The sequence below is a fragment of the Botryllus schlosseri genome, chromosome 6 (genome assembly GCF_051294905.1).
Source record: "Botryllus schlosseri isolate E-star chromosome 6, Bs_hap1, whole genome shotgun sequence".
In the NCBI taxonomy this organism is placed as follows: Eukaryota; Metazoa; Chordata; class Ascidiacea; order Stolidobranchia; family Styelidae; genus Botryllus; species Botryllus schlosseri.
The window spans coordinates 7,424,356-7,446,933 of record NC_137241.1 but is presented as its reverse complement, the minus strand read 5'-3'; the positions used below and the strand labels follow the sequence as shown (position 1 = coordinate 7,446,933).

The window sequence follows — 22,578 nt, the reverse complement described above, 5'->3', positions numbered from 1 at the left end:
CTTGGCGGCCCGCGAAAAGATGCTTGGAATTCAAAACATTAAAAATTAGTGTTCAATGTGACTACGCGTACTAAAACCATAGGCTGTATGAGCTGATCCAACAATTCGATTACCTTCAAGCCTGTTCTTTAGTATGCCGCGATTACGCAGCCTACGTATCTCGCATGCGTAATCCATGTTCCAAATAAAATCAATTAAACAAATTATGTCCTAAGAATTAAAGTCACAAGAAGTCACCAAACCTTCTCTGTTGCCATTGTCAACTTAAGCATTACACCAGTGGTTGCCAACGTGGGCGATTTTGAGAAACAAGGGGTCGAAAACACCAAAGGGGGCGACTAGGGGCGATGGGGGGGGGAATGTTAGAACGTCATGTGAGATATAGTACCAATGGACCGAGAATTGAAAAATGATCTCTGGACCCCAAATCTTCAGCCGATAAGAGCAGATCTTTTCAACAGCTCAACACAAGCTCAACACTATGATACAAGCTCAACCTACCGGATATATATACATAAATATCCACCATTTGAAACATATTGATGAACATTCAAAATTTCTTGCTCTAACGTATCATCGGTCCTTAAACGGTGGATCGGAATGAACACGGCCGGGTCTGGGGACCTATGAGACATACGCTGAAAAACTTAAATGTTCCAATGTTTCTTGCTATATAATATAATCTAAGCTACACCGTCCAAAAAGAAGAACGTTTCGTCCCAACCGTCGAGAAAATAGAATACATAATACCTGAAATTTTTTCATGAAATCCCGTTTCGATTTAAGCACAAACTTACAAATTTGATGGTACATACGCACTGCCTGATGAAAACAGACTTCCAACTATAGGCTCTGGGGGGCGAGCCCCCCCCTCCCCGCAGAAGTTTGTTTTATCACCCTGTGGGGGCCCGAAGCCAACATGTTTTTTGGGGGTGGGCTGATGGAGTGCTTTTTCAGTCCTGAATTTGTTGATAGCTAGGTATAGCTATTGCCAGGTGTTTTCGTGTGCCGCATTGTATTCGTAGTAGCCAGAGTAGACTACGCGGTAGTGGGCAATGAGCAAGGTAGCACGACAAGGCATTGGTTAGACTCCGAAATGCTTCTTCTCTCGATATTGTCGAAGGGAATAATAATATTCCAGTTAGCGTGGTCGGTTAAATCCACGGCCTTCGTCACGGGAGACTGTGAACGACTCGGAGGGGGGGGGGTAGCACGTTTCTCTGGGCAAGGCAATTTTGCCTCGTCTACCTCAACCTCGTCTCGTCTACCGTAACTACCGTAAAATCACATGGATGCCACCTTAAACATAATAATTTACCATTAAAACCATCAAAATGTCACACGCCGGCACCATACTTGCAAGAAAAAGGTGGTATCCTTTACATTCTAGGTCAATTTCAATTTTTGAAAGTCCACCGATCCGACTAAGGGTTGAGAACCACTGATTTAGACCACCATGCTCGGTTTTAATATCCTAAGTGTGAATTCGTCGACGAGGTGGCCGAGTGGTTAAGGCGATGGACTGCTAATCCATGGTGCTCAGCACGCATGGGTTCGAATCCCATTCTCGTCGCTCGGGGACTTGGCTAAGTGGTGGAGTGCGCACTTCGCATGTGTGAGGTCCCGGGTTCAATCCACGCCGTCTCCATTTTTGCCAAGTATTGCATTCTATGCCGTTGGACCTGAGAAATACAGACAACGTTTTGCCGGTGACGGTGAAGCAATAAACTATGGCAGCTTGTGGTGGCATCTATGGTTAGAATGTGGTGTCGCTAACGTCACATCGGGCTTACTAACAACCAGCGTCCGGGACTGGCTCACTTCTGTAGCTTTTTCAAAGTACAAATGCAGAAGCATGATCTAAATCAGACATGGCCAAAGTGCGGCCGTGGAGCTATTCTGAGCGGCCCACGAAAAGTTGCTAGGAATTCAAAACGTAAAACCTTTTTAATGTTACTACGTGTACTAAAACCATGGGCTGAACTGATCCGACGATTCGGTTTCTTTCAAGCCTTTTCATTAACAGATTGGCACCGTCTATTTTTCGACATCTCGATACGAGAGAAAAATATCGTAATCGAAACCGCGATATATTCCACTATCGTGCTGACGCCCGAGTTTTCCAAGATCATTATATTATCACATCACTTTATGTCTGTCAGTGGAAGATATGTATAACGATCGCCCCAGATGCTGTGTTAATCATCCAATACTGAAGTCGGGGGTAAACCCGTCTTTTTAGTAGTTAGTGCCGAGCGGGTTTCCGTGTTTAAGATGTAAAATTTAAGTCGGTCTTATAACAAACACATGAAGACTTGCACTCGGTTAAGGGAGAGCGAATTTCAGAAGAACTTCAAGCTTCGTTCAACAACAAGGCAATTTCACCAAGCCGCACACTGCAATATCCCAAAGAAATTTGAATGTCTTGATAGAGAGACGCGCATGGAGGTTTGAAGACAGTTCAATATGTATAATGTTTAACATTGTTTCGAAGTATGACGACAAATAAATCTAAATATTGGTAATTAACCGTCACTTTCTCAATCCCTAATATCATGACATCCACTGTGCAGCACTTTTTAGTTAGCAGCATAATTCACTGCTTTCAAAATAGAAACAAAATTACCACGCTTGAAAATACTGCTAAATTTTTTGACTCAGCCCGCCAACGTATATAGTCTGCTTTTCATTTGGCCCACGGAGGGAAATAATTGCCCAACCCACTTCTAAAATCACAGAAAAAGAATGATATTATTGAAAAATATGTCAACTGAAGATTACAACCCTTGCCGAAGGCTCAGTAGGGTTGCATTTAAAACAAAAATCAATTTAAAACAAACCTGTTTAAAACAAAGGCCCTAATTCAAAACCAGTTTTTTAATGTCTTTTTTTTTGTTTTGCTTTTTGAAGCCATGACGTCACGAATATTCAATTGTGATGTCATAGTGCATTGACATTGACAATTGAAAATATAGAGTAAATATAGCTCCTTTAACGAAATATCTGTACTATCAATGTTGTACCGACTATTTACCATTTATATTTCGTCCAAGTCAGAACGTTGGAAAAGATGGGGGATAAGATCACATTGATATCAGATATGAAGCAGTCAATGTAAACTTATCGAGAGTTAACTTCAGTGACTGTTCAAGTGTTGATAGATGTTTGCTCGTATAAACTGGTTTTAAAGACTAGAAGATACGCAAGATCAAATAAATTGAATTACTTATGGTACTGTATAAAATTTATTATTGAATTTTATTAGTTTTAAGTCTCCAAGTCTTTCTAAGTTCCTAGTGTAGAACTGCATGCTGCTCATTGTCCTGTTATCGGAAAAATCATTTCTTTTAACCAGTTTTAATGTGAATGCCAATATTTGCTTGTGAATTGAACAAAGTGAACGTGACTTATTTTATTCCATTATAACCCGTTCGTCATGAGTCCTTTTTTCATGACGGAAACTTCCTTGGTGGCACTATGAGTTCACATTCCAATATTTGAGTGCAATTGTTGACACACACATACTACATTAGGTTTCCGTATACTCGGAAGTCATACATGTGTTTTTCAGTTGTATCGTAAGAACATGATTACTACAGTACATCAATGTTGTTATTTGTATCTCATCAACTTGCTCTCTCATACAAAAATGCGTTTGTCCTTGAGTTACCAAATATCTTCGTGCCGTAGGAAGTGCGTTTGGTTATTAGTCACATTGGTTTATTATATCAAATATAAAATACAACTGAATAATATATTCATACCAATCGTTGCTGACGACTACACCTGAAAATTACCACCCTAAAATATTTGGGTTTATTTCAATATGCATATATATATCACTATTCAAGTGTACATTGACGTTAATGGTTGCCTCATGAGAATTCACAAGCACTGAGGCAGCAGTGATCTGTGCCAGTAGTAGGCTACTACAAATTGACACTGACAATCCATTGAATGACTGAAACTGATATATTAAATTGCATGCGTGATATTTATCGATAAATCTCCCCTTAGCTTAAGTATATACTTTATTGCCACATTGATTGGTATTCAAGTATGATTTTTTAATAATTTTATCGTTTCAAAAACATCACACTGCTGCGTTACAATGAAAAGATATGAAGGTGTAAAAACGACTTCATGTAGTCTTTGGAGGAAGCAGTACCCGTAATATCGATACCAAATAGCTTGTTCAACGATGCTTTATTCCTTTACAGCAGAAACTAATAAAAATTAATCTCAAACCGAAAAAACATGACTAATACTGCTGATCAACCGAATGGAGACGGGTGGAGAAAGCAGGATGATTCTCCAGAGAATTCATCGTACGATGTGGCCAACAGTCCGTCTCAACTCTTTTAAAATGGAACAAGGGGTACCAGTCCGGAGCCTAGTACAATATCGCATACCAGTATACCAAACTGGAAGAGATACGCCGGTGTTATTATTCTCACGTTCATCAACCTACTCAATTGCATGGATAAATTCACGATAGCTGGCGTATTGATGGAGATTAAGCAAAATTTTCAAATCAGCAATGCTCAGACTGGACTGCTTCAAACTGTATTTATCATCAGCTAGACATGTTGGTAGCCCCATTATTTGGTTATTTGGGAGACAGGTTTAATCGAATTTGGATCATGGCCGGAGGCATGATGGTGTGGTCCGGATTCACTCTACTTTCATCATTTATTCACAGTCCGGACCATTTCGTGCTGTTCCTGTTAACAAGAGCTCTTGTAGGAATAGGGGAAGAATCCTACGCCACTATTGCCCCGACTCTAATTGCAGATATGTTTTTAGGTCCTTAGAGAACGCAGATGTTAACGGTATTCTTATTGGCAATCCCGATTGGTAGCGGTTTGGGTTTTATTGTTGTTGTTGGTGCTGCTGCCGCGCAAGCACTAGGTGGGTGGGAATGGACGTTACGTGTAACTCCAGTGTTAGGGGTGGTTGCAATTCTGTTATTGGTACTAGTCTATCCAAATCCAGTACGTGGTGCAAGTGAAACATCTGGTCCTGGCGCTGATGTCGGAGTGCGACATTCATACTGCAATGATCTGCGTTATCTCACCAGAAACAGGTCGTTTATTTGGGTTTCTCTGGGATTCACATTTATGGCGTTTGTGATCGGATCGCTCTCTTTCTATGGTTCCCTACGTATATTGCGTATTCGCAAATTGCGATCGGGGCTCTTCCTGCGTGTCAAAATGATGCGTGCGAAAATGCGAACATAAGTTTTGTTTTTGGTGCGATAACTTGTGTTTCTGGATTTGCTGATGTTGGTATTGGAGCTGAAGTAGCATTAAGATAGAAAATAAAAGGAAAATATAATGCCGATGCTCTTGTGTGTGCGATCGGGTTACTAGTTGGAGCGCCATTGTTATTTTTCGGTGTCCAGTACGCGCAATCGCAACTGGTAATGGCATGGATTTTGATTTTCTTCGCTGACTTGTCATTATGCATGACGTGGACATTGATTAGCGACATGATTCTGGACGTGACAGAACCTAATAGAAGATCAACTGCGAATGCCGTTCAACTTCTGTTCGGAGATGCCGGAAGTCCGTATATCTTCTCGGAGTTATGGCTGACGCGCTTGCAGATGGCAAACCAGATACTTACATGACCAAGTATACATCCATGCAAATGTCGATGTACATCACATTATTTGTGTGCGTAGTAGGAGCAATCGCGTTTTTCGTCGCATCGTTTTATGTTGTCAAAGACAGAAAGAAGGTTGATGATTTTTTGAAGAATCTCGACTCTTCAAAGGCCAGTGCTGGTTTAGGGTCCATAGAACTGGATTCTAGGACTTGTGAAGGCACTAAAGTACCAAATAATAATAACACAACGGTTCAAAATCAAAGTGACTCTACTGGAATTGATTATCATAATATTGCAGAACCATTGTTATCAAATGCGTAATGCGGATTTGTAGGGTGCAGTCCACCACCTTTATCTCAGCACTATCTCGAACCAGATGTTCATGAAGTCCTTACGCTGTTTGATACCGTACTGCAGTGATCCGAGTGTCATCAATTAGCTGATGGAAATGCCATTGTCTATGGTGACTTGATTCAGTTACTGATTCACGAACCTCTTCCGTTAAATTTAAAGTGAAAAATATATTTATTCTGACATCAGTTCACTGGTAATAATACTTTCTACGTGCTGAGAACCAAATCTTATCGGGTTGTGGTGACATAGCAATGCAATGTTGTAACCAACTTCAATGGTGTGGGGATGGAAGGGTTATATCAGGTTTACCGATTACCATATACGTCTTCCAGCTTTTAGAGGTAAGATAGTGGATAGATTCGACTGACAGTGGGCATAAATGACGCTAAATAGGAAATTCATGGTTCGGACGAAAGTGACGACCTTTTTTTTTTATTTTTTAAGTCAACCAACGTAAAGTGTGACAGAAAAAACTGTATTTTTGGAGTTGAGCCGGTAAGTTGACCTTTTTCTTTTTAGTCAACCAACCACAAAGTCGGGAAAAATTAATTCCAGTTTTCTAAGTTTAAAAGTTTAGAAAAAGTGTCCTCCTTTCCCGATTCCAAAATACGGTAACCCTGGGTTATGCGCACTCATTTGTTTAGTCTTAATTTTACTTGCTTTGTGGTTTCCATACTGCTGAATAGGACATTGTGCTATTCAATTTCTTCGCCAATACGGCTATGGTGTAAAAATTTGCTACACTGAGCCATCCGGCAAGGGTTGTTATCGTTAGTTGACATATCTGTCAATAATACCCTTCTTATATACTGTGATTGTAGAACTAGACAGTGGTATATAAAGAGCAGCCTGAATGTCCATTTGATAATCAATATGTGTTTCACTTATAAAAAATTGACCCGCAATGAGACACATCCGTCAGACTATGTAGTATAAACGCATATACTATATTCGCTCGATTTAAATCATACAAAAGGATAGGTAAAGGCGAGAACTGAGCCGTCTAAGAAACAGAGATACATTGCTATCGGGCCATTCCCAGCCTGGACAACAAAAGTCGGAGTCACCACATTCCCCGAATCTTATGAAATTGGGTACATGCATAGATGAGTTAATTTCGAACACAATAAAGTTTATTTGAGTCAAAAAAGTATGGGAACCATTGGTCTACCATATTCCAAACTTACGAATTTCCGTGTACAAATGCATTGTGCTCTTGTTGAGACTCCAATTTCACCACCTTACAGTAAAAAAATGAAAAAGCTATGAAAAATTGTCCTTGAAACCAGCTTTCATATGATACCCTATTTGCTTGAATATTTTTATAGGGTTTGAACAATTCTCATCCTAAATCGTGTAACGTTTGACTGATTTCAGACCATCGATCAGGTTTCGCCTCAATTTAACCTTTAACACTGGACACTACACCGCTTGGCATTTAATACGACATGGAAATATATACCAATAGACTCGCTACTCAGAAACCCGAGTGCCAAATCTCAACTGTAATCCGACATCTGTTTACACCTTTTCGAATTTTACCTTGATAAAACCTGAATGCTACAGCACTGAAATGAGCAGAAAATCGTCAATTTTCAAAATGACGTAACTTTCGACCCCGCAGTTCAATTTTCCTCAAATAAACTTTATTGTGTTCGAAATTAACTCATCTATGCATGTACCAAATTTCCGAAGATTTTGAAATGTGGTGGTTTCAACTTTTGTTGTCCAAGTGGGGAATGGCCCTATTAGATTTGTCTACTACTGGTAGGGTAGAGTGGGGCAACGCACCTAATCTAAGCGGGAAACGTCATAATTAGAGCCCGACCGATATTGGATTTCTGAGCCGATACCGATAAGAGCGAGATCCAGTACCTCCACCGATAACCCCGATATATTCAGCCGATATTCAAAAGATATGGAATCTAGCTCAAGGCCCATATTTAACGCATCAGAGTATTTCATTCAACAACTTTACAGCCATTGATATGCTTGAACATGAAATAAATGATCCAGGAACTATAAAAATATATCAAAAGCACCAATCCAGCAATTGCAGATTACAGTTCACAAAGCACAATTTCTCGGAGTGAACTTCTGTGGTCTTCCATAGATGATGTATATAGTACTAAACACATTGAGCAGTCTTTCACTTGGTACCATAGTTAGTGGCACAGCAAGAATTGGAAATCTTTCTTCATTTCGGTTCCACCGCTCCCTTGGAGGGGATCTTTCCTTCAATGGTTTCACCATATATTGATATTAATATTGATATTCTTCTGGCAATGCACCTGGAGCCTTCAGCACATCATTAACAAATAGCTGAAGAGAATGTGCAAAACAACTCAAATTGTCCACCTCTGCAACTGATCCACCGATCCCCCTTGGGCCTTGACCATGACCAGCATTTCCACAATCAATTGATCAACATTTTACGCTCTTTTGTCAGAATTGGCCAATGTCATCATGGAATCAAAAATTTTCGTTGGCTTTACTCCACGATTGCTTGATTTTCTTGCCCTCTATGCTTGCATATTTCCTATCATGGTGGCCCCGCAGGCCTCAGTCAGACGACTTCATACATTACTGGAATAATTAGCTCTGTTGGTACCGAACCGAGAAATGTTTCGACGCGACGCTTTTCTCTATCATTACGAGGGTCAGTCCAGCATGATTGAAGTTCTCATTTCTCTTACTGATTGAAATCTTCTGCAGACAGCTATCCATCCAGCTGCTCTCTGTCTTTGGTGATCGATTACTGCAGGGGGATTCCCACGAAGTCAGTGGGGCATAACGGTGGTTAGTTATCTATAATATTTTTCAGATAGGCACGCCTACTGCCTATGCACTATATGCAGCTTGGCCATTTATTTTTATAATTTACCGTCCTCACGTCTTCTATCGACTTCTCTGACTCCCTGCCACCATGTTGTGACGTCACGAAAATGGCCGATATTTTTTTACCTTCAATGGCCGATACCGATATTTCTCTCCAAGCGTGATATCGACTCGATATTATCGGCGAGCCGATAATCGGTCGGGCTCTAGTCATAATATCCACCAAACTAGTCGAAACGGATTGAATTTCGGAATTTGTGCGCGAGATATCGTCCGCACTCTACCAAGATTGTCTGGAAAGTCACAGTATCAATTATAATACGTAAAATTATCATTCGTCTATGTTCATCAATTTGACGTTTTGCTACACCCCGTTATACCCTACTAAATGCCGCATGCCACTCAGTAACCGATCCCTATACAGACCTATACAAGTTTCTCCGCCTCACCATGGCGTACCGGTTCCTTTGTAAACAAATTTCATCCAGAAGTACCAACTGATTATGATAGGTCAAAAAACAAAGTCGGAATTTCTTGAAATGTATCTTGTTTAGTCAGAGGGTTAGCCTATATTCGCCAGCCGAATAGCAACTTCGATAGAAATGGCTTTCTCAGAGAAGGCATCCTTCATGAACCCGTAAACAGCTACTCAATCCATATTTACTGGACTTTAAGGGGTGGGATGTTTTACCCCACGGGAGGGGTAGGCGTTTTATCCTCGAGGTTGCCATTGTTTACCACTCTACCCTACTGCTACTACTATAGTAATCCCAACACTGACCATAGAGAGGAGATTTATTGATTCATACAATTGAAAACAATATTGGCAAGAGATGTCAACAACATTTACGGTAGCCTGCCGACTGGCCAATCCGTTATTTGTTTAACCTTACAATGCAAAACTCAAGTGTACGGACTGGACATTTCAATATTCTGAAACGTAATCTTCCTAAATAGTGTACCGATCGTGTTTGGTATCAGAGTTAACCAGTATAAATAGTAGGGATGGTGTGAACCTCTGAAAGGGTCTGGTTCGTGTGAACGCGTTTAGAACATCGACTTCTATATTTAGACCAATATACTCGGCATTCTAATATCCGGAAGTGTGAACCCATCGACGAGGTGGCGGAGTGGTTAGTGCGATGGACTGCTAATCCAGTGAGCTCTGTACGCGTGGGTTCGAATCCCGACCTCGTCGGTCGGGGACGTAGCTCAGTGATTGAGCGCACGCTTCGCATGTGTGAGGTCCTGGGTTCAATCCCCGGCGTCTCCAACTTTGCCAAGCATTGTATTTCACGTCGACGGACATGACAAATCCTGATCTCACGCAGCGTTTTGCCGGTGAAGATGAAGCAATAAACTATGGCAGCTAGTGTTGGCATCTATGGTTAGAATGCGGTGTTGCGAACGTGGCAACGGGCATATTAAAAACGAGCGCCCGGGACTGGCATTTTCAACGTGCAAGTGTAGAAGCACGATCTGGACAAAGTGCGGCCCGCAAAAAGTTACTCGGGAATCAATACAGAAAACCTACTTTTTAATGACAATACGTGGACTAAAACCTTAGGCCAGTGGTTCTCAACCTAGGGGGCGCGAGAAATTGACAAAGTCTTTATGAATCCTGACTAAACATGTGTTTTACAACCATTCCGAGAAGACGATTGTTAAATATGAAACTTATTTCGTATTCAACAAAGCTAGCCAAATTCAAACACCAGCAGTCGCGCTCAATGGAGTATAGGCTGATCTCAACTTCATTTGAGCAAATTTTTTATATTCTTGGAAGATTAAGAGCAATTCCCACGTGTAAGTCATTCATTAATTCATAGCTTTGGCAGTAGCCTAAAGCTCGGTGCGTTGGGTATAGCTGTTGTTAATAGCTGGCGAGCTGCACTGCCTAAGACAGACTTAGATGCAATATAGGTTGCCCGGTTTCGCCCTCAATTAGGCTACCCTAAATCAACACAATTTAATTCAATTCCAAAACTGATCAAATTTAGCATGGCTGTACAGAACGATGCCGTGCTCTCTGTAGTCACTACCAGCATTAGGATTAGTCTCAATGCAACCTATCTTGAAATAAATTGATGTCCTCTTCAATGTTTTTTGCTATTTTCAAACAAGTTTGGGGAAATTTGTCAGAAATTTTAAAGACTGAACAACTGGAATACGGATTCAAACTTGGCGTAAGACATACCATATGTATACAATTAGATCAGGGATCGGCCTGCGGCCGTAGATGGGATTTGTGTGGCCGTCGACACCTAATTCAATTAGTATGTGTTGGCGGTCGTCGACATGCAAATGGAAATTACGAATTTACTACAAAAGTTTTGAGAGATTTTAATTATTCTTGAAATTTTCTTCGCGCTCCGCGCAATTCAACATAACTTCATTTTTTGATTTTAATATAGTAGCACTCTTTTCAATCTGAGCCGGAATCGGAATCGTGTGCTCCTCGCTAAAGAAATTTGTTTCTGGTACATTTGGGCGATTTCAATATAGTTCCACTATTTTCACCACCGATACAATCGACAATACTTATGGGGGTCAATAAATAACAGCAACAAAGTGACTAATAACAATTGGCCCACCCGAAGATGCAATATAATTTATAACTTGCCCTAAATTTTCGAAAGCACTCCCTCCATGAACCCTACCGGTGAATCTGATCACATGGGCTGAGAAAGGATAAATATTTGACAGTAAATGTGATACTGCTACTATTAATTACGGTATTCATTCGTGAATCTGAAAAAATTTTGCTCTCTGCGCGACAATATGCAATCCCAGCAACTATTCATAACATTGCCACTCGCGATTTCGGTGCGTACAATAGAATGAAAAGTAGAATAGTCCGGTGTTCACCGGGAATGGATATGGACTGATTAACATAGATATTTTGCGTCCAGTTAGTTCATTACTGCTATACCCTGGAGTGCGGCCTTAGGCTACATAGGTAATCGAAATGCGGTCGTGATTAGCAAAAAGGTTGTCTACCTCTGTATTAGATGATGTGCTCTTTTTGACATGACGATAAGTGCAGGGGGTCAGGGGCGCAATTTTTTTGACCATCGCTAAGGGGGGCGCATGTCCAAAAAGGTTGAGAACCTCTGCTTTAGGCTGTATGAACTGATCCAAAAATTCGGTTTCCTTCAAGCCTGTTCATGTTCATTAATATGTCGCGATTACGCAGCCTACGTACCTCGCATGCGTAATCCATGTTCAAAATAATGTCAATGTAGCAAATTATACCCAAACAATTAAAGTCACAAGAAGTTACCAGGCCTACTTTGATGCCAATGTACACATCCACAATCCACCTCTGATTGTATTGGGTTTTATGTCATTGCTCCGTGCAACTAGTAAACAAATTGAAAGCGTATTAGGGATCCTTCCTCATATTGAATTTAGTTCGCTAAGATATAGGGAATACGGCAACGAGTTAACGTACATGTCAGCTTGTGGGACACAACACTAACTAAAAGAAATATTCTGACGATTTTATGTCGTAGCTCTCAAATACACGGATGTTAGTTATTCATTTTGGCCAACAAGCTTCAAAGCTTCTCTTATGTACGAAGGACTATGATTCTCAAAATTGGTACAGTACCGCTTTATCCGATTTTGACACGCTGTAGGCTATAAGACCTAGTTCAAAGTAGCGTTGGGACCCCGGGAAATCCCGATCCCGGGATCCCGGGATTTGAAGCAATCCCGATCCCGGGATTGGTCCCGATGAAATCCCGGGATTTGTGAACAGCATCTACCAAGGCTTATGTAGCGCCATATCTCTTATTTTGATAATAAAGCAGTGTCGCAAACTCGGCTGATTGTCCAGAACAGTGGCCTCAAACACGCGGCCCGCCAGAACTGTTTTTGCGGCCCACGTCGGCGTTTTGACTTTTCAAGCATTCGACAATATTAAACTCGAAAATTTCAGATTTTGGATTTGAGAACTTGAAATTTCATTCTGAAACCACTCCAAAAACCTGAATTGCTATCACACATCAAACGTCCACTAGCTACTAAATTATAATGCGACATCTTTTACGATGACACGATGAATTTGTCGTCTCGCATGGTTTCTAACTATCTATATAACTCCTTCTGTCGCCAAATTATGCCAAGCACAACAATATTTTTAAAAAGTATTGAAAAATATGACTTTTTCGTGGCAACCATGAATATTACAATAGCGTATTACATTTTCACAATGTATATGGAGTGCCAATCTGCAAGGTCCGACAAAAAATGCGTACTGGGAAATACATATTATAGCCCTATTTGATGCTGCTGCCCGCCACGTCATCAAAAACTACGAAATTGGCCCGCGATAAAATTGGAGTTTGAGACCCCTGATCTAAACTATGATACTCTTGATGCTCTTATGTTTTGCGTCAATTCAATATCACAAGGACTAAATGTTATTTGTGTAACTTGTATGTCTATTTTACTACTTTTCTAATCCCGAGGAATCCCGGGATTGAGGAGCGAAAATCCCGGGAAATCCCGGTCCCGGGATTTCAAATTTGATCCCGAAGTCCCAACCCTAGTTCAAAGTGTTTTGATGAAAATAACCCTATCTAGCGTGACGGAACTGTGTTTAGAGAGAATGTGCGATCTAAAAGTACACGCGTGATGCATGTAAGATGAAATTTTCATTTCATATGAATTATAATAAACCACTACATTTATGGATACATGTCGCAATTATCGTTGGTACGTTTCGTGCCAGGTGCGACGAAAAATTCCAAGATTATATGAAGTTTGTTGAATGAACATTTGCAACGAGCAGTCGGGGATATATGCAACTATTGCTGTACTCTGCTTTATAACCATATGCCCTATGAGAACTACTACACCATCTTCTGCAGCGCCGTTTTTTTTCGCCCCCCCCCCCCACATCGACCCCTGGGTCCAGCACCCCCCATAGCGCCTCCTCAGTGCTTCCGATCCCTTCCAAATCCAAATCGCCGACTGGAAGCGATGGAGCCCAGGTTAAGAACCTGTGCTCAAGTGTAAAATTACTATAGAACCACGAACATTAACAAACAACATGTATAGGCTGCCCGAAGTGCAATATTGGAAAATCGCATTACGTCGTATCATTGTTCGGCAATAGATTCCGAAGGTGGTGACTACAAAAAATGTCAACGCCTTTAGTCCAACCTAAACATCACGACCCAATTGATGACGTTTTGTTTAGTCATCACCTTCTTCAATGCTACTACTGCTACTACTACTACTACTGCAGGGGAGATAGTGTAGTGGTTACGATAAGCGCCCAGCACGCAGGCGAACCGCGTTCGATTACCGTCGGAGGTTTATCTGGGCTCCTCTTCCCCTGCCGTTGCCGTTCTTACGGCGACAAAAAAGCCCAGAAAAAGACCCGACGAAAGAGAGCACTCACAATGAATGGAAAAGAACTAGTAGAAAGGGTCGCGGCTTCAAACAGATCAACATCGAAAAAGAACTGTGACATCGGGCACTCTAGGCCGAGGTGGATGTTAGAGTAAAGGATCGCTACTGTTGCGTGTCGTTCTACATCCTCCTACCTGTTCATGACATCGCATTGTACATTGTGTGTGACTTGTTCAGATAAAAATATAACCCAACCATGTTATGTTATGTTATTTCGGTGAGTTGGCATTCCAACACCATTGATAGTGGAGGCCCCGGTGAGTTGGCATTCCAACACCATTGATAGTGGAGGCCCTGGTTCGCACGTTCCGTAGCGTCGCACTGAATTTGAGATTCTCTTACCATACATCCCTTAGCTTACATCGGACTTACAACAAAGGCCCTGATCAGGATTGAATTAAAGGAAGAAAATGAGAATAGCCGGAACGCCTAACAAAAGAACAATCAAGTTCGGACCCCGTTACAACGAGAATTAGCCTTAGAGGACGGAACCAGCGAAATTCTCAATCAGCTTAAAACATCGACTTCTATATTTAGACCACCATGTTCCATTCTAATATACGGAAGTACGAACTCGTCGGCGAGGTGGCCGAGTGGTTAAGGCGATGGACTGCTAATCCATTGTGCTCTGCACGCGTGGGTTCGAATCCCATCCTCGTCGGTCGGACACGTAGCTCAGCATTAGAGCGCACGCTTCGCCTGTGTGAGGTCCTGGGCTCCAACCCCGGCGTCTCCGATTTTGCCAAACATTGTATTTGACGTCGATGGACATGAGAAATCCTGAACTCAGACAGTGTTTTGCCGGTAAAGGTGAAGGAATAAACTATGCCAGCTAGTGTTGGCATCTATGGGTTGAATGCGGTGTCGCTAACGTGACAACGGGCACATTAAAAACAAGCGTCCGGAACTGGCTCACATCTGCAGCTTTTTCAACGTGCAAGTGCAGAACGACGATCTAGCTAGATTCTAGATCAGACCTGGGTAAAGTGCGGCCAGCGGAGCTTTTCGAAAATTGATATCAACCCAAACTGTAAAGTATGGAACCGTTTCTTGCAAGTATGTGGTGCTAGAGAGTGACAGTCAGATAGTTTTGATCGTAACTAACTATGTTCATGATAGCATCGATGTGATTTTACGGAAGTGAGTCTGCTAAGTCGAGGTAAAATTTCCTTGCCCTGATGAACGTGCTACCGCACGTTTACAGTTTTTCGCGCCGAAGGCTGTGGTTTTAACCCACCAAGCCAACTCGAATAATATGCTTCTCTTTGACAGTACTGAGAGAAGAAGTGTTTGGGAGTCGAGCTAAGCACCTTGTCGTGCTGCCCTGATCATTGCCCACTACCACCAGACGTAGGCTACTCTGGATACTACGAATACAATGCGCCGCACGAAAACACCTGACAACAGCTATACCGGTCATCCAAATATTTCAGGCCAGAAAAAGCACGTCGTCAGTCTCCACCAAAAACGTTGGTCTTGGGCCCCCGCAGGGCAATAAGCCAAACTCCTGGGGGCTTCGCCCCGAGACCCCACAGTTGCATGGATGTTTTCGCCAGTACTTGTGAGCACATCCATTCTACTCAATGTAAGTAGAGAGTTTATGTAGCCAAATCGGGCCAATAGCGAAAAGTTTCGATCATTTATGACTGAATCGGTCAATAATCTTGGTATTTGCATATATATTGCTAAAAAATTTTATCCTCTCGGAATTGTCAGATATTCCGGTAGAGCTGATGGAGGTATCGTCTTGGAAACTTTATGACACGTAAAAATAATTAAACATATTCGGGCGGGCATGTTGAAATAATTAGATCGTTGCATGCCATTATTTCGTGACCTACTTCTGTTATATACTGGATAGATATTGAAATCGCTCTAGCGTACTAAACTAAAATCGAGGTTTTCGATCAACAAAGAAAAGTCCTTTTCGGACCAGGTTTTCTCGCTGCCGAATTTTCTGGCACACCTTTCAGAGTTCAATGATAGCCTAAACGTCATTTTGCGTTGATGCGTCGTGGCGCGGTAATGTCTGACGCCGAAATGCCAATTTCTATAAATCATGCGCATTTCTTGGAGAAGGCCACCAAATAAGCAAGACTTTTAGTGACATTAGATGACGCAAAGCGCGAAAATAAATTGAATAATGTTGGAATTTATGTTCATTTGCGAAATATAATTATGGGTGGGCAAACTACACAGTTTAGCGACTCAGCTCGTACTCGTCGCTCGCATGTCGGCAAATCAGACGTCTTGAACTTCAACCCAAATCGAACATGTTTCCAGCTCTAATGCTACCTCACGAAGTTCTGAATCAGTTTGAAATTTGATTTTTTATTTCTTTTATCAATGGACAAGCCTTCAACATATTGCATCTTGGAATTGAGGTATAAAATTGTAATATACCTGGCGCAGTGGCAGGAAAGTCATCGCGGACCGGCACCGGTCCACGGACCGGCGGTTGAGAACCACTGGACTAAAACCATAGGCTGTAGGAACTGATCCGAAAAGTAGGTTACCTCCAAGCTTGTTCATTAATATGCAGCGATTACGCAGCCTACGTACCTCGCACGCGTAATCCATGTTCAAAATAAAGTCAATGTAGCAAATTATGACCTAACAATTAAAGTCACAAGAAGTCACCAGGCCTTCTTTGTTGCCATTATCACATTACGCGTTACACGGTCTGTGCTTCAAATTGTTACGTGATACGTTTCCAAATCCCTAATTGGTAAAAAAAGTCAATTAGTGTCCGTGATTACTATGAGTGAAATCAGGGGCGGCCAACCCGTGGCCCGCGAGAAGGTTTTGAGTGGCCTTCGGGGTAATTCTCGAAATTGGTAATATTATCAAAAAACAAATTACCAAAACCAAATGACCAAAATTTGATTGGCCTGCACGTAGAAATCGCGTAGAAGAAAGTATCCTTTTCCGTCTGTCGTCTGTTTGTCTGTCTGTTTGTCCTCTGATTAGCCATTTATTTAGAATAGGTTCGGTGGAATCTCCACTTTGCTCTCTTTGTCGGTATCCGGAAACCACTGAACATTTGATCCACTGCTCAAAATATGATATCCATCGTGCTTTCCTCGTCACTAATTGTGCTGAATCAAATGTTGATTTCTGCCTTGAAATTCTCCTCGCCGAGGATCAAATCATTCCTTTCACAATTGAATTTGTGTTATCCTGTAACCGTAATTTGTGAATGGCAGTGAATGTTTTATTTTTCCATCGCTCCAAAATTTCCTTTTTCTGGCCGTGCTATTCTTTTGTTTCACTGAAATACTTTTTTTTTTAATTATGTCTTCTATCCAATACGTACGCCATCATTGACTATTTTCATTTCTTCCGCAATTATTGACCGTGGTGCAAAAGACCAACAGGTGATAAGCTGGGGTTACCATATTTTGGAAATCTGAAGAGAGGACACTTTTTCAGAAATCAGAGACTTGCAAAACCGGAGGAATATCCGGAAAAAATGGTTTTTACCCACTTCGTAGTCGGTTGACTAAAAAAAGGTCAACTTTCTCGCTCAGGGCCCAAAATACAGTTCTTTCCTTCGCATTACCGGATGGTTGACCTTTTTTTTTAGTCAACTTTCCGGATCAGCTCCCGAATTACCCGGCGAAGTGTTAATTCGTGCTGATTTACGGCATCTCAGTCAATTTTGGCCGTAAATTTGACCAAAATTCTCAAAAAAGAGGACAAAAACTCAAAAAAGAAGACAAAAGGACGTCCTCCGAGCAGGGCATGGTATGGTATGGTATGGTATGGAAGTATCGTATGGTATGGATCAATATTTTGGTATGGAATATGGAACAATGCATGTATGGTATGGAATGGAAGATTTTAATCTATGGTATGGAACGACATTTCCATGCTTCCATACTTAGGTTTTTTATACATTTTATCGTGATCTGTGCACGCTTCATGAAGCGTACGTTGAACGCTGCTCACTTAATACGACCGCTTTGGTTATGTGTGAACGTGAACTATTGAACGCTGTGTAGTTACAAATACACGCTTGTGCAACCATAGTGTCCTATATGGTGTCGACACAGGCAAATCTCACGCCTCAGTGAAATTGTATCACGTCACAATTTCCATTTGGCTACAGGCAATTTGACGGTCATTTTTGACCGGCTTGCCGAGCATCAAATTTGGTAAAACGGGTATCAATCGAAAGCTGACTCTCCACTGATTACGGAAATATAAATTTTATTCCGCTCATGGCCCTGGAACTCCTACAATCAGCCTCGAATTTTTCATTGTTATGGAGATTGGCATTGGGACGCAACAATGCTGTCTGGCGAAACGAGAGAGTAGCTCAGGTCGTAACAATGCTGTCTGGCGAAACGAGAGAGCAGCTAAAGAGAAAAAGAGCCAGACACCATTGTTGCGTCCCAATGCCAATCTTCATAACAATGAACAATTCGAGGCTGATTGTGGGAGTTCCAGGGACACGAGCGGAATAAAATTTATATTTTCGTAATCAGTGGAGAGTCAGCTTTCGATTGATACCCGTTTTACCAAATTTAATGCTCGGCAAGCCGGTCAAAAATGACCGTCAAATTGCCTGTAGCCAAATGGAAATTGTGACGTGATACAATTTCACTGAGGCGTGAGATTTGCCTGTGTTGACACCATATAGGACACTATGGTGCAACGGTTTTAGGAGCACTTGGAATGACATGATTTTGTGATGTAATAACGGCAACAGTAATGTCGATCTGATATTCTATTGAGTCTGGACACGACTTCTCCGGGCATAGTCTATCATGTGACGCAATAATTGGTAATGTGGGCGACTCCAACTATACCTCATTCCTTGAGTGACGACAGCTTACAAGCAATCATGATGCAACGTAGGGGAGACCGGGGACAATTGTAACACTTTTCGTATTTTCCAACATTACGTGTTCTTCTCGTGGAAATTTCACTTCCAAAGTTTTATAGAAAGAAGCCAACAACTCGATAGTTGATATGAAAACTAAATTGGAACTCAATCAACAATCAATCATGGAAATTTTGGGTCGCAAAAATCGCTGCTCAAATGTTACAATCGCCCCGTACCCAGGGGCAATTGTACCACCCTTGCGGGGCAATTGTAACAGTGGTATTTATGACTAAACACAAACTGAATGAACAACGAAAACGGAAGCACAAATTGCAATATTGCATGAAACTAAAGGAAGATACGTTTGAACGCTTCCAGGCTACGCCCGATCGCATTTATGGCATCTCAATGCAATATCACCCTTCGTGTCTTGTTCAAGCTTAAAGTGTACAAGAGAGACATTCATTCCATCATCTCCCTACACATATTCGGCCTCTTCTACCAAGGTTCTGTTGTTCAGCGGGCATAATGGGTTGGTCATTCGGTCACCTGCGAAGGTGCGAAACCGACCTGGCTAACATATCTTGGTTGAATGGGCCGATGATAGTATAGTAAAACGAGGACGCAACATTGTGTGGCGTCAAAGCTATAATGACATTTATCTGTGCTGTAGAAAATTAACATAAATTGTTCACATCAAATATCAAAATGTAAGTGGGTCATGATCAAAGTCAGAGGACGAGAATTAAGACATGACTATTGAAGTTCGACACACCAAAGTCGATCAACATGAGAAAGGGTGGTTGAATCACGAAAATAACCGAACCGTCAGATTCACATCACCACTATTGTATGGCCGTTTCGACAGATGATCATGTTAGAATTGGTATCGCAAGGCAGTATCTGTTCTGGTGAACTTCTGGCTGTTGCAAGATTATTCTACAGTAGATGAATGGTAATACCAACATATGAACAAAGACATTCAGAATTGATAACATATTGTAACGGGGCAGAAGTAACAGAGTGTTACGATTGCCGCTGACACGCTCGACCATGATTTTTGTCTCAGTATGGTACCTTCCCGGCAATGCAAGTCCTATTCTTTCCACCACCACGGTAGACTATAGTAACATTGTTCCAGCTACACGTATTACGTTGTAACTACTTGAGGTACTATTCGTCCAGACAAATTATTCCAGACCAGAAAAACTTTACTCAAGGGTCAAAAATTTCGTTTTTTGCAAATTATTCCGGGGTTTCGCATCGTAGCTCAACGTAACTCCAGGTATATTAGGAGAGATAACTACTGCATGCGCACTTTAAATATCAAGCTGATTTCTCCATCCTACTAGCGGTGAGGTCGATTGTTACATTTGCCCCTAGTTACATTTGTCCCCGGTCTCCCCTACTAATTGCTCAATGTGATTGATGATTACATTTCTTTTGAAACATTATCCGCACATTTATACTATTTACATATCGAGATATCTTATTGGTCATATTTCAAACGCTCTCGCGTTAGTATTAGGGAGTGGGGTAGACATAGTTTGAAATTCTCGCCTCGGTAACCCCAATCAAATACTGTACTAATATCCACGTAGATCGCTGCAGTATTGATCGCCTGTAGCTGGGATATTTTATGGGTGTGCCTATATTATAAATTATTTTGCGAGTATTTACTTCAAACTTGCATGTGCCTCATGTCAATGTACCGGAAATGAGATGATATTCTTATGGAGCAGGGGCGGGCAACTTCGCCAGTCGGTGGGCAGGATATAGGAAAATTCAGTACTTGGCGAGCTGGATTGCTGAATGGATACATCATTCGCGCATACATACAAGGAATAAATCGTATTTACTGTATTATTTTATCGACAGCAATGTCAATTCAAAGCCATTTCTCGCCGATAATGACAATACAATGTGGATTTGAAAACAGCATTGTCATACAGGCGCCGCCATGTCTGCTTCTCTCTGATCAACTAACTCACGGTGCAATCCTTAATTAAGATTTCAAAGCATTTGATAAGTCCGGTAACTAAAATTTACCAGGATATCATTTCATTAGGGTTGAGTACATCATAAATGCCGATAATGAAAGTCTTCACGCTTCGACGAACTTACGCGTAAGCTCCACTCTCGCACGCTGCGCAGTGCGCACACCTATATAATTACATATAGTCACTAAAATTTTACATTTAAACAAGTAATGGGGATTCTCGGCAGACTGGGGCCGCAGGCCACATTATCATGTAAGACGGGAAACTGTCCGCGGGCCGCATCCGGCCCGCGGGCAGTATGTTACCCGTCCCTTTTATGGACGGTCCTAGATAACAATTTGCTGACCATCTCAATTTGTTCGCGGAAGCTGTAGAGTAGACGTACATGGCACCTCACCACCGTGAACTAAACCTCACCAAAACAGACTCTGTAGTACAAGGAATTAGAATCGCATCATGGCTAGTTTAAGCAATAATGACATCCGAAATATCAATAACATAGGTGCTAGAAATGGCATCCGGCCCCCCGGGCAGTATGTTACCCGTCCCTTTTATGGACGGTCCTAGATAACAATTTGCTGACCATCTCAATTTGCTCGCGGAAGCTGTAGAGTAGACGTACACGGCACCTCACCACCGTTTACTAAACCTCACCAAAACAGACTCCGTATTACAAGGAATTAGAATCGCATCATTGCTAGTTTAAGCAATAATGACATCCGAAATATCAATAATATAGGTGCTAGAAAAGGACATAAACTTATGATATTGAAGTATTTGAAAGTATGGAATATGTATCAAGTATGGTATGGAACAATGTTGGTATGGTATGGAAAATTGCAAGTATGGTATGGAGAGAGTAAGACAAGTATGGAGTATGAAAAATTCTCGTTCCATACCATACCATACCATGCCCTGCTTCCGAGGACACTTTCAAAAAGTATAAAAATAGGACAATTCCTCTTAAAAGAGGACGTATGGTAACCCTATGATAAGCGCCAAATTTTTCTTTTAGTAAACAACAACAACAACAACAATCCACCAGACGAGTCAAATAGAGTTTGACTATGGATAACTAACTTACGGATAGATACGCAACACACGTCGTCACGCTTGCTTGCCCGGAGGAAATTACCGCTCAGCAATCTGAACGCAGCATAATTGCTAATCCCATAGCTGACGACCTGGGCGCTTAAAATTAAATAAAGTTGATCTTATTTGAAAGCTACTGTCGCGTTGATTCTGAAAATATACGTTAAAATTTCATTAAAGGAATGGGACAAGCTCGAAATAGTCTTCAAAGTCTGAAAATCGGCATTGTTGCTAACAATGCCAGCGACGTAGCACAATGACCATAACAATGGCCCTCGCATGGTTGCGATTGTTTACAACAATGCAGATTTTCAGACGTCCAGGTGTATTTTGAGTGGGTTCTGCTGCCCTGATCAGAATTTAATGTATATTTTCGGAATCAGTGCGACAGTAGCTTTCAAATAAGATCAACTTTATTTAATTTGAGCG

The 22,578-nt window shown here is 41.5% G+C and overlaps 1 protein-coding gene, 3 non-coding genes and 1 pseudogene across 5 annotated transcripts in view; 4 read left to right on the top strand and 1 right to left on the bottom strand.

The window, feature by feature from the left end:
* LOC145440786 (uncharacterized) overlaps positions 1 to 22,578 on the bottom strand; it is a 213,180-nt gene that overhangs the window by 1,796 nt on the left and 188,806 nt on the right. The window lies entirely within an intron of this gene.
* Trnas-gcu (transfer RNA serine (anticodon GCU)) lies at positions 1,492 to 1,573 on the top strand. The gene has a single exon. It is a non-coding gene; the product is annotated as a tRNA-Ser (tRNA).
* On the top strand, positions 4,258 to 5,931 carry LOC145441637 (protein spinster homolog 3 pseudogene; annotated as a pseudogene).
* On the top strand, positions 10,004 to 10,075 carry Trnaa-cgc (transfer RNA alanine (anticodon CGC)). The gene has a single exon. It is a non-coding gene; the product is annotated as a tRNA-Ala (tRNA).
* On the top strand, positions 14,806 to 14,887 carry Trnas-gcu (transfer RNA serine (anticodon GCU)). The gene has a single exon. It is a non-coding gene; the product is annotated as a tRNA-Ser (tRNA).